Source organism: Hyalella azteca, unplaced genomic scaffold (assembly GCF_000764305.2).
Source record: "Hyalella azteca isolate HAZT.00-mixed unplaced genomic scaffold, Hazt_2.0.2 contig13458, whole genome shotgun sequence".
In the NCBI taxonomy this organism is placed as follows: Eukaryota; Metazoa; Arthropoda; class Malacostraca; order Amphipoda; family Hyalellidae; genus Hyalella; species Hyalella azteca.
Window position 1 is genome coordinate 24,755 of NW_025943381.1, and position 8,672 is coordinate 33,426.

Here is an 8,672-nt window from a genome sequence, read left to right on the forward strand (position 1 = left end):
TAAAAAAATAGAAAGCCCTAAGTGTAAGTCTAATTTCCCGAATCTAATTACTCTTGCAGGAGAGTTGCAGCAAGGCATGTATAGGTACACAGTAGTCAGTACACTACAGTATAGCAGTCGAGTCAATGAGCCTTGAGGAAGTGAAATTTCGTAGAAATTCGCCAGTAGATCCTACACATACAATGCCGATTTTGAACCCAATAATATGACTACCTAATTCATGCTTTTCTTGTCGATGACAGCGAAGTTGGCACCAAAGTAATTTGTTTATGTATTTGTAATTTGAAATAAACCGCGAACACTCGACAGTAGTGATCCTAGTGAATTATAATTACCCTAAAATAAGTGCGATAACAATAATAATAATAGAAAACATGAAATCATTCAATCTTTCCTTTTTAAGAGAGTCATTTTGTGAATATTAAAAATTTGAAAAATAATAAAAGCTTTTTCGTGCAAGACCTGCACTTAAGATTATTTTTTGTTGAAAATTTCCCTCGTTTATTTACTTATACACTTTCCAGGCATATGTATCATATTATTCGGTTATATAAGATTAATTCAACCTAGATCATCAATATTTATTAATAATTTATCATTGTATTGTTCGAAATCCATGATTAAAAATACAAGTCTTCCTACATTTATCTCATTTATTTCGGAACAGTATATTACATCCGGCCGTAAATTGATCCGACACCATATATTACTAGTGTTATCAGACAATTTTATTTGCGGCCGTTCTCACGGCCAGTCATCAAATCTAATGACATATAAATCTCACGTCTCGGACAATTTTACGGCCGGACTCGCGGTTGGAGTCGCGGCCGGTCTCCAAATTCAATGATCATTGAATATCTCCAAAACTAATGGACGCAGCTCGATGAAACTTGGTACATTCATTCATTAGGGCCTAACGGCGGTGTTTAGATTGTTACAATTTTAAAAAGGTCGCCATTATTCGAGAGTTATATGGTGATCCGTGCCGTAATTGACGGTGATCAAGACTTGATCAAGAACGTGAATATCTCCCAAACTAACGAAAACAGCTCGGTGAAACTTGGAAAGCAGCTCTTTATTACCTAACGGTGATGTTTAGCTCGTAAAATTATTTTCAATTTCACCTTTATTCGTGGGTTATACAGCAATGCGGGCTTAAATTCGCCGTGACCATGACATTACCTGCGAACTGCTGAAAATATTTGAACGAAACTTTGAATATACATTCCTAAACGCGCAATGGTGATGTTTAGCTTGTGACAATTTTCCCAATTTTTCCTTCGTGTGCGAGTTTTTTTTTTCCACTTCGCCTTCATTCGTGAGTTACACGACAGTAGAATAGAATACAAGTGTCGGCGCTGAAGAAATAGGCCCCTGGCCGGTTGCCGATTCTTGGACTTTTCGTGACTTGATTCCATAAAGGATCCGGCCTTTTGAACCCGATCTTTCCATAACTGACGAATTGATTGAGATGGCTGCTGGGCTTATTACGAAGGTTCGTACGGTGCTAGGCATTTTAAGACTGAACATATGCTCGCTTCATCTAGTCTGTTGTCGGTGACTCGAAGTCCACATGTCGGTGACTCGAAGCGAGAAAAAATGTTGTCGCATGGATGTGTTTTACAACGCAGTTTTTTCAGTTTATAACCGTGGCCCCTGGTATTGATTCATGTTTCAAATTCTAGTAATCCTTCTGGGACCTTGTATAAAACATTGGTATACTTGCATTCTTCAATGAGTTCACGCAGACGCAGAGGTGGGCAGTAGCGCGCTACATGTAGCGGCCGCTACTAGCGGCCGCTACATTTTCGGTAGCGGTAGCGGCGCCACATTTAAGCAATTGTAGCGGTAGCGGTAGCGCCCGCTACATATTTAAGTAGCGATACGAGGTTTTGCCGCTACAGCGCTACCGCTACATTTATAGATAAAGCCTTTAGATTCTACTTAATAGTATTAAATATTATTTAAAAACCAGCATGATACATACATAATATAAATTACAGAATAAAACTGTACAAAAGATTTCGGTGTAATGTTGTCAACCTCAGCCTGTTACTAGTGTCAACATGTTAGTTACGAGAGGTGGGCAGTAGCTCGCTACATGTAGTGGTAGCGGTAGCGGCGCAACATTTAAGCAATTGTAGCGGTAGCGGTAGCGCCCGCTACATTTAGAGCATGTAGCAGTAGCGGTAGCAGCCGCTACAATTCAAAGTAGCGCTGCCCAGCTCTGCGCAGACGTCGATAACAGAGGCTTGTAAGCTTCATAATCTTCAATCTTTCTTCATAAGGCTTGCCTTTTAATTAATCCCGGAATTATCCTTGTTGCACGTCTTTCAACACTCTCGACTAAATTTTTGTCCTTTTCTGGATTTGGTGACCACACGGCGTTTCCAAACTCTAACTAGGTTCGGGCGCACGACAGCGACAAACAACAGCTTCAGCGCTTGATTCGCTTCAGCATCTGTGTACTCGTAGGAGGGTCTGATCAGTCCAAGTCGTTTATTGGCTTTATTAACTTGAGCTTAAATATGCTTAGAAAATTTCAACCCATTGTCGACATTAACTCCTAAAATTTTTCCATAGTCGACTTCGACATCATCACTCTGTCGTTGCAACCATGTCTTCTAATACTGTAATCTTCCTGTTTATTTTTATGCCAAGATGGTTTACTTTACATTTGTCAGCGTTAAAACGCAGCTGCCACTTATCAGCCCAGTGAACCAACCTGTCAAGATCACCTTGCAACTGTACTTGCACATGATCACCTTGGCTGAAATTCGCAGTGACAAAGACATTTCATTTAAAATAATGAACCGATTTGAACAAAATTTGAATATACATTACTAACCTCCCAAAGGTGATATTTAGCTCATGAAGCTGAAGTGGAGCACAGTAATTTACACTCAAATTATCTGGAATAAAGTTTAGATTTTTCATAGAGAAACGTTTGTTCACACGTTTAACAGTGGACTTAACGTATTGCCATATAACTTACGAACGAAAGAGAGATGGAATAAATTTTTCACGAGCTAGACATCACCATTGGTTCCTAATAAATACGAGTACAATGTTACATTGAGCTCCATTCATTACATTTAGAGATATTTTTTGGTCATTACAAATTTGAAAAATTTTAACCCGACCGCAAAATCGGCCTAGGAAAAGGCCGGTCGTTTCTCCGTATAGCCGTATATCTCGCAAACGACGGCAAAATAGAAAAATACCACGAACTAAACATCACCGTTGGGTGGCTATTATCAGAGCTGGGCAGCGCTAGATTGAAATGTAGCGCCGCTATCGCTACCGTTACATGCTCTAAATGTAGCGGGCGCTACCGCTACCCCCACTAGATTGTAGCGGGCGCTCCCGCTACAGCTACACCCACTAGATTGTAGCGGGCGCTACCGCTACCGCTACAGTAGAATGTAGCGCCGCCACATTAGCCGCTACAATGGCCAAAATAATTGGAAATATCTAAATATTTATTGTTCTGCTATTGGGATTTACTCATAAACATTTAACGACAATAAAACATTTTCAAAACATATCAATGCAACTTTATTGCAGTTAAACTATTTGAACTAGTACGGGTTAGATACAGTAAATAAAAGTTACAGTTATTTTTATGTTTTACCTTCCCTAAATGCAGAGGTGGGCAGTAGCGCGCTACATGTAGCGGCCGCTACTATAGCGGCCGCTACATTTTCAGTAGCGGTAGCGGTAGCGGCGCTGCATTTAAGGCAATGTAGCGGTAGCGGTAGCGTCCGCTACATATTTAAGTAGCGATACGAGGTTTTGCCGCTACAGCGCTACGGCTACATTTATATATAAAGCCTTTAGATTTTACTTAATAGTATTAAATATTACTTAAAAACCAGCATGATACATACATAATATAAATTACAGAATAAAACTGTACGAAAGATTTCGGTGTAATGTTGTCAACCTCAGTCTGTTACTAGTGTCAACATGTTAGTTGTTACTAGTTAAGTTGTTACCAGTTACCACTCACGGGAATTTTTTCATGTTTCAGTTTGCTTACAGTTATTTTCACACAGTTATTTTTATGTTTCACCTTCGCTACATGAATGTCTACTTTAATCTACCAATCTCAAAAATAGTCCACATATATATACAAAAAAGACTGATTTTTAGCGCATTTTCCCATTTATGAAAAAAATGCACTATTGTTCTCGCCATGTCCGTCTGTCTGTCCGTCCGTGACTTCATGTATTCGTCGACGAGAAAGTGTGCTTTATGTCACTCACTGCAGTGAGTACTGAGTTATATTTCTTTATATGTATATGTGGATAATTTTTTAGATTGGTAGATTAAAGTACACATCCATGCAGGGAAGGTAAAACATAAAAATAACTGTAACTTTTATTTACTGTATCTAACCCGTACTAGTTCGGTTAGGTCAGTGGTTCCCAAACTTTTTCAGGCTGGCGCCCCCTTTGGCTCCGTAGTGAATTTCTAGCGCCCCCCCACAGACATACGCCTCTTTCTTGAAATTTAGTACGCTGCAATTTTAAAGGATAAAGGTTAAACACAAGTGTGTATTTCACAAAAAGAACCCCATTTAGCAAACCAATATGTTTTTCAGCTGTTTTAACTGTTTCAGCACTAGAAACCTAGGACGTCTCGGGCGAATTTACGGCCGAACTCGTGACCGGTCTCGCGAAAAATCTCCAAATTCAATTATCAAGTAATATCTCCCAAACTAATGAACGCAGCTCTATGAAACTTGGATCACGTATTCATCAGAACCTAACTGTGATGTTTAGCTCGTAATTTTGTTAAATTATACCTTCGTTCGCGAGTTACGCGTACATTGCGAAACAGGCCGAAATTCGCAGTGATCAAAGAATTTCTTCCAAACTATTGAACAGATTTGAACGAAATTTTGAATATACATTCCTAACGTTGATTTTTTAGCTTATAAAGTTTTTTCGATTTTACCTTCTTTGCGAGTTTTTTTTTCATTTCACCGTCTTTCTTGATTTCACATTTCCTTATATTCGGCCCGTATCGCCGGGTAATTTGAAACTTCAATTCGCGGCGATCAAGAATTTATACTAAACTACAGAACAATTTTAAGGAAACTTTGTATATAAATATCTAACCTCTCAACGAAGATGTTTAGCTCGTGACAATTTTTCTATTTTGCTTTCGTTCGCGAGCTATACAGATATAGGAGGAACGACCGGATTTTCTATCGGCCGGTGTAACCAAGAGCCTTATACGTATAGCCGTATAAGCGGTATAACTCGCAAACGAAGGCATAACGAAAAAATTGTAAACATCATCGTTGCTGAGGTTAGGTATTTAAGTACTAAGTTTCGTTCAAATCTGTTCAGAAGTTTAGAAAAAACTACTTGAGAACTTCGAATTTAAGCACGATTGCTGTTTATATCACGAATGAAGGTTTTCGAACGAAGGCGCGATCGAAAAAAAATTTTCACAAGCTAAACATTCCCGTTCGGTAGTTAGGACTGTAAATTCAAAATTTCGTTCGAATCTGTTCAGTAGTTTGGAAGAAATTACTTGATCATTGTGAATTTCGGCCCGTATTGCCGTATAACAATGACAAAAACAAACGATGGCAAAATTCAAACAATTTTCACGAGCAAAACATTATTGTTAGGTCCTAATGAATACGCGTACCAAGATTCATCGAGTTAAGTTCATTAGTTTGAGAGATATTCCTTGATCATAGAATATGGAAATTGGCCATGAGACCGGCCGTTAATTTGTCCGAGACGTAAACCCAGGAGAGGTTAAGAACAACAGATCTGGGTGAAAAAAACCATCGCTGGGAGTCATGTGCTGCACGTGTTGTGTACAAATCGTCAAACAAACGTTCGAACTTCTGACATTGACTTCAAACTGCCGCCCCCCTTATCGCCTCCTGCCGCCCTCTTCTTCCTTACCGCCCCCCAAAATCTTTCCACCGCCCCTAGGGGGACGATATCGCCCACTTTGGGAATCACTGGGTTAGGTTAATTGCAATAAAGTTGCATTTATATGTTTTGAAAATGTTTTATTATCATTAAATGTTTATGAGTAAATCCCAATAGCAGAACAATATTTATTTAGAGATTTCCAATAATTTTGGCCATTGTAGCGGCTAATGTAACGCGCTACATTTTACTATAGCGGTAGCGGTGGCGCTCGCTACAATCTAGTGGGTGCAGCGGTAGCGGTTGCGCCCGCTACATTTAGAGCATGTAGCGGTAGCGGTAGCGCCGCTACATTTCAAAGTAGCGCTGCCCAGCTCTGCCTACATGGATGTCTACTACATATACATATCAAAATACATATCAAAAATCACTCTTTTATTTGTATATATATGTGGATTATTTTTGAGATTGGTAGATTAAAGTAGACATCCATGTAGGAAAGGTGGAACTTAAAAATAACTGTAAAAATAACTGTAAGCAAACTGAAACATGAAAAATACCTTTAAGTGGTAACTGGTAACAACTTAACAAGTAACAACTAACATGTTGACACAAGTAATAGGCTGAGGTTGACAACATTACACCGAAATCTTTCGTACAGTTTTATTCTGTAATTTATATTATGTATGAATCATGCTGGTTTTAAATAACATTTAATACTATTAAGTAAAATCTAAAGGCTTTATCTATAAATGCTGTATAAATGGTAGCGCTGTAGCGGCAAAAAATCGTATCGCTACTTAAATATGTAGCGAGCGCTATCGCTACCGCTACAATTGCTAAAATGTAGCGCCGCTACCGCTACTGAAAATATAGCGGCTGCTACATGTAGCGCGCTACTGCCCACCTCTGGTTGTTATGTACAATCAAAGTTTCGTTGTCATCAATTTAGTTATTTTAGAAGAAATGTCTTTGTCACTGCAAATTGTGGCCTGTTTCGCCGGGTAACTCAAGAATGAAGGTGAAATGGTAATTTTTACAAGCTAAGTATCATCGTTGGTTCCTAATGAGAACTTCTACCAGGTTTCATTGAGCTACGTTCATTAGTTTGAAAGATATTGATTGGTCAGTGAATTGGGAGATATTCCTTGAAGACCTGCCGTGACCATGGGCTGCGAGTCCGCTGTGGATTGGATTCTGAATCTGACTTTCAGATATCCTGTTATGTGTTTTGGTGATTTGGTCTGGTCCATCGGAAATCGTTCCGGACTATAGTAGTAGTCATTCGAACATTTTAAACAAAGTATAAAAATGTCCGCTTCAATCTTGCTTCGTGGAGTCGCAAAAAATTGTAGGTATTCAGAAATATTATCTATGTGTTTTGACATAAATAAATTTCATTGAACAATTCGACTCAATTGCATCTCCTCGTTTATTTTTTTTTACCTTTGAGTCTTATGACTTTTAGTCATGCTCAAGAGTCAAGACAACAGAAAGATAAAAGACAAATCTTAATTGCAAAATTTTTCATATTTTTTAAAGAACTTTTGATGAATTGATTGTTTTCTACCAAAATTGTAGCCAGTGTAAAAAGTTTGCATATTAAAAATTATATTTTAATTAGATGCACAGACTCACACTTCACAGTAATTTGTTCACTCACTTCACTGTAGCCCTATGGCCCCTATTATATAACTGTTATGTATTCTGCAATCTGAAAATGAAATCCTGAAAATCAGGCCAGTGTCCAATCTGGAATATCTGGGATAATTTGGAAATTAGGGCAAAAGACCAGAGGCAAAAGGCTAGTGCTTGTTGTCCTCTATTTCATTTATTTTTTTATAGCCTTTATCTAAGTTTTTTCACTAAAAATAAGGCAAATGGCAAATTTTAACTTGTAATTTTGAAAAATTGCATGTAAAATGATAGGGTAAACATGGTACCTATATTCCAACATTGTGGGTACCTAATTGTGACACTTCTCAACTTTTTTCTTTCACATTAAGCTTTGCTTTGTCTTAGTTACACGCATTCATTGATATTTGATCATGATTGATGGTTGAAATGGTGACGTCATACTATTGCGCGCCATACTATTGCCAAAACACTAGGTCTGGGCGAATAACTGGGCCGTCTGGCGGGAAAATGTTGAGATCCAAACTCCAAAGAGAGACAGTGCAAGCCATGGTCAGGAAGGTGCAGCATGTACGCCGGAGGTTCGTTTTCGAATGTACGCCAGGGAAGAAAGTTGCCAATATGCTTGCTAAAAACGGAAGTATAACCTTCGCCAATGCTGCATGATCAACACAGGCACACGTACTTTACGATTGATTTGATGCCTGGCGATCGTCACAAACACATGTGCTTTACGATCTATATAGCCGATGCCCAATGATCAACACTGATGCGCGCTCTTTGCGATTGCGATCAAAGTGGCCATTACAGTGTGGAATTCTGTATATGTAATATATTCTCATGTCAATATAAGAAAACGTATCGAAATACCAACCCTACCACAGTACCACCGCGTTACACCACCTTCCACTCTAGTATGGAATATATCTACTTGGCAAGCCGCGACTGAATTTTTCGAGCCGTGGTTTTATGGATTTGCCAGCCATGATTCCATTTCCACGAGCCGTGATTCTATTTCACCGAGCCGTGAATTCCATATCTCGGCCATGAAAAGCCATTTACGAGGTGCGAATGCGAATTTATTTACAAAGTTTATGCACGTGTTACCCCAAATCTCTAATTTTACCCTTAAAC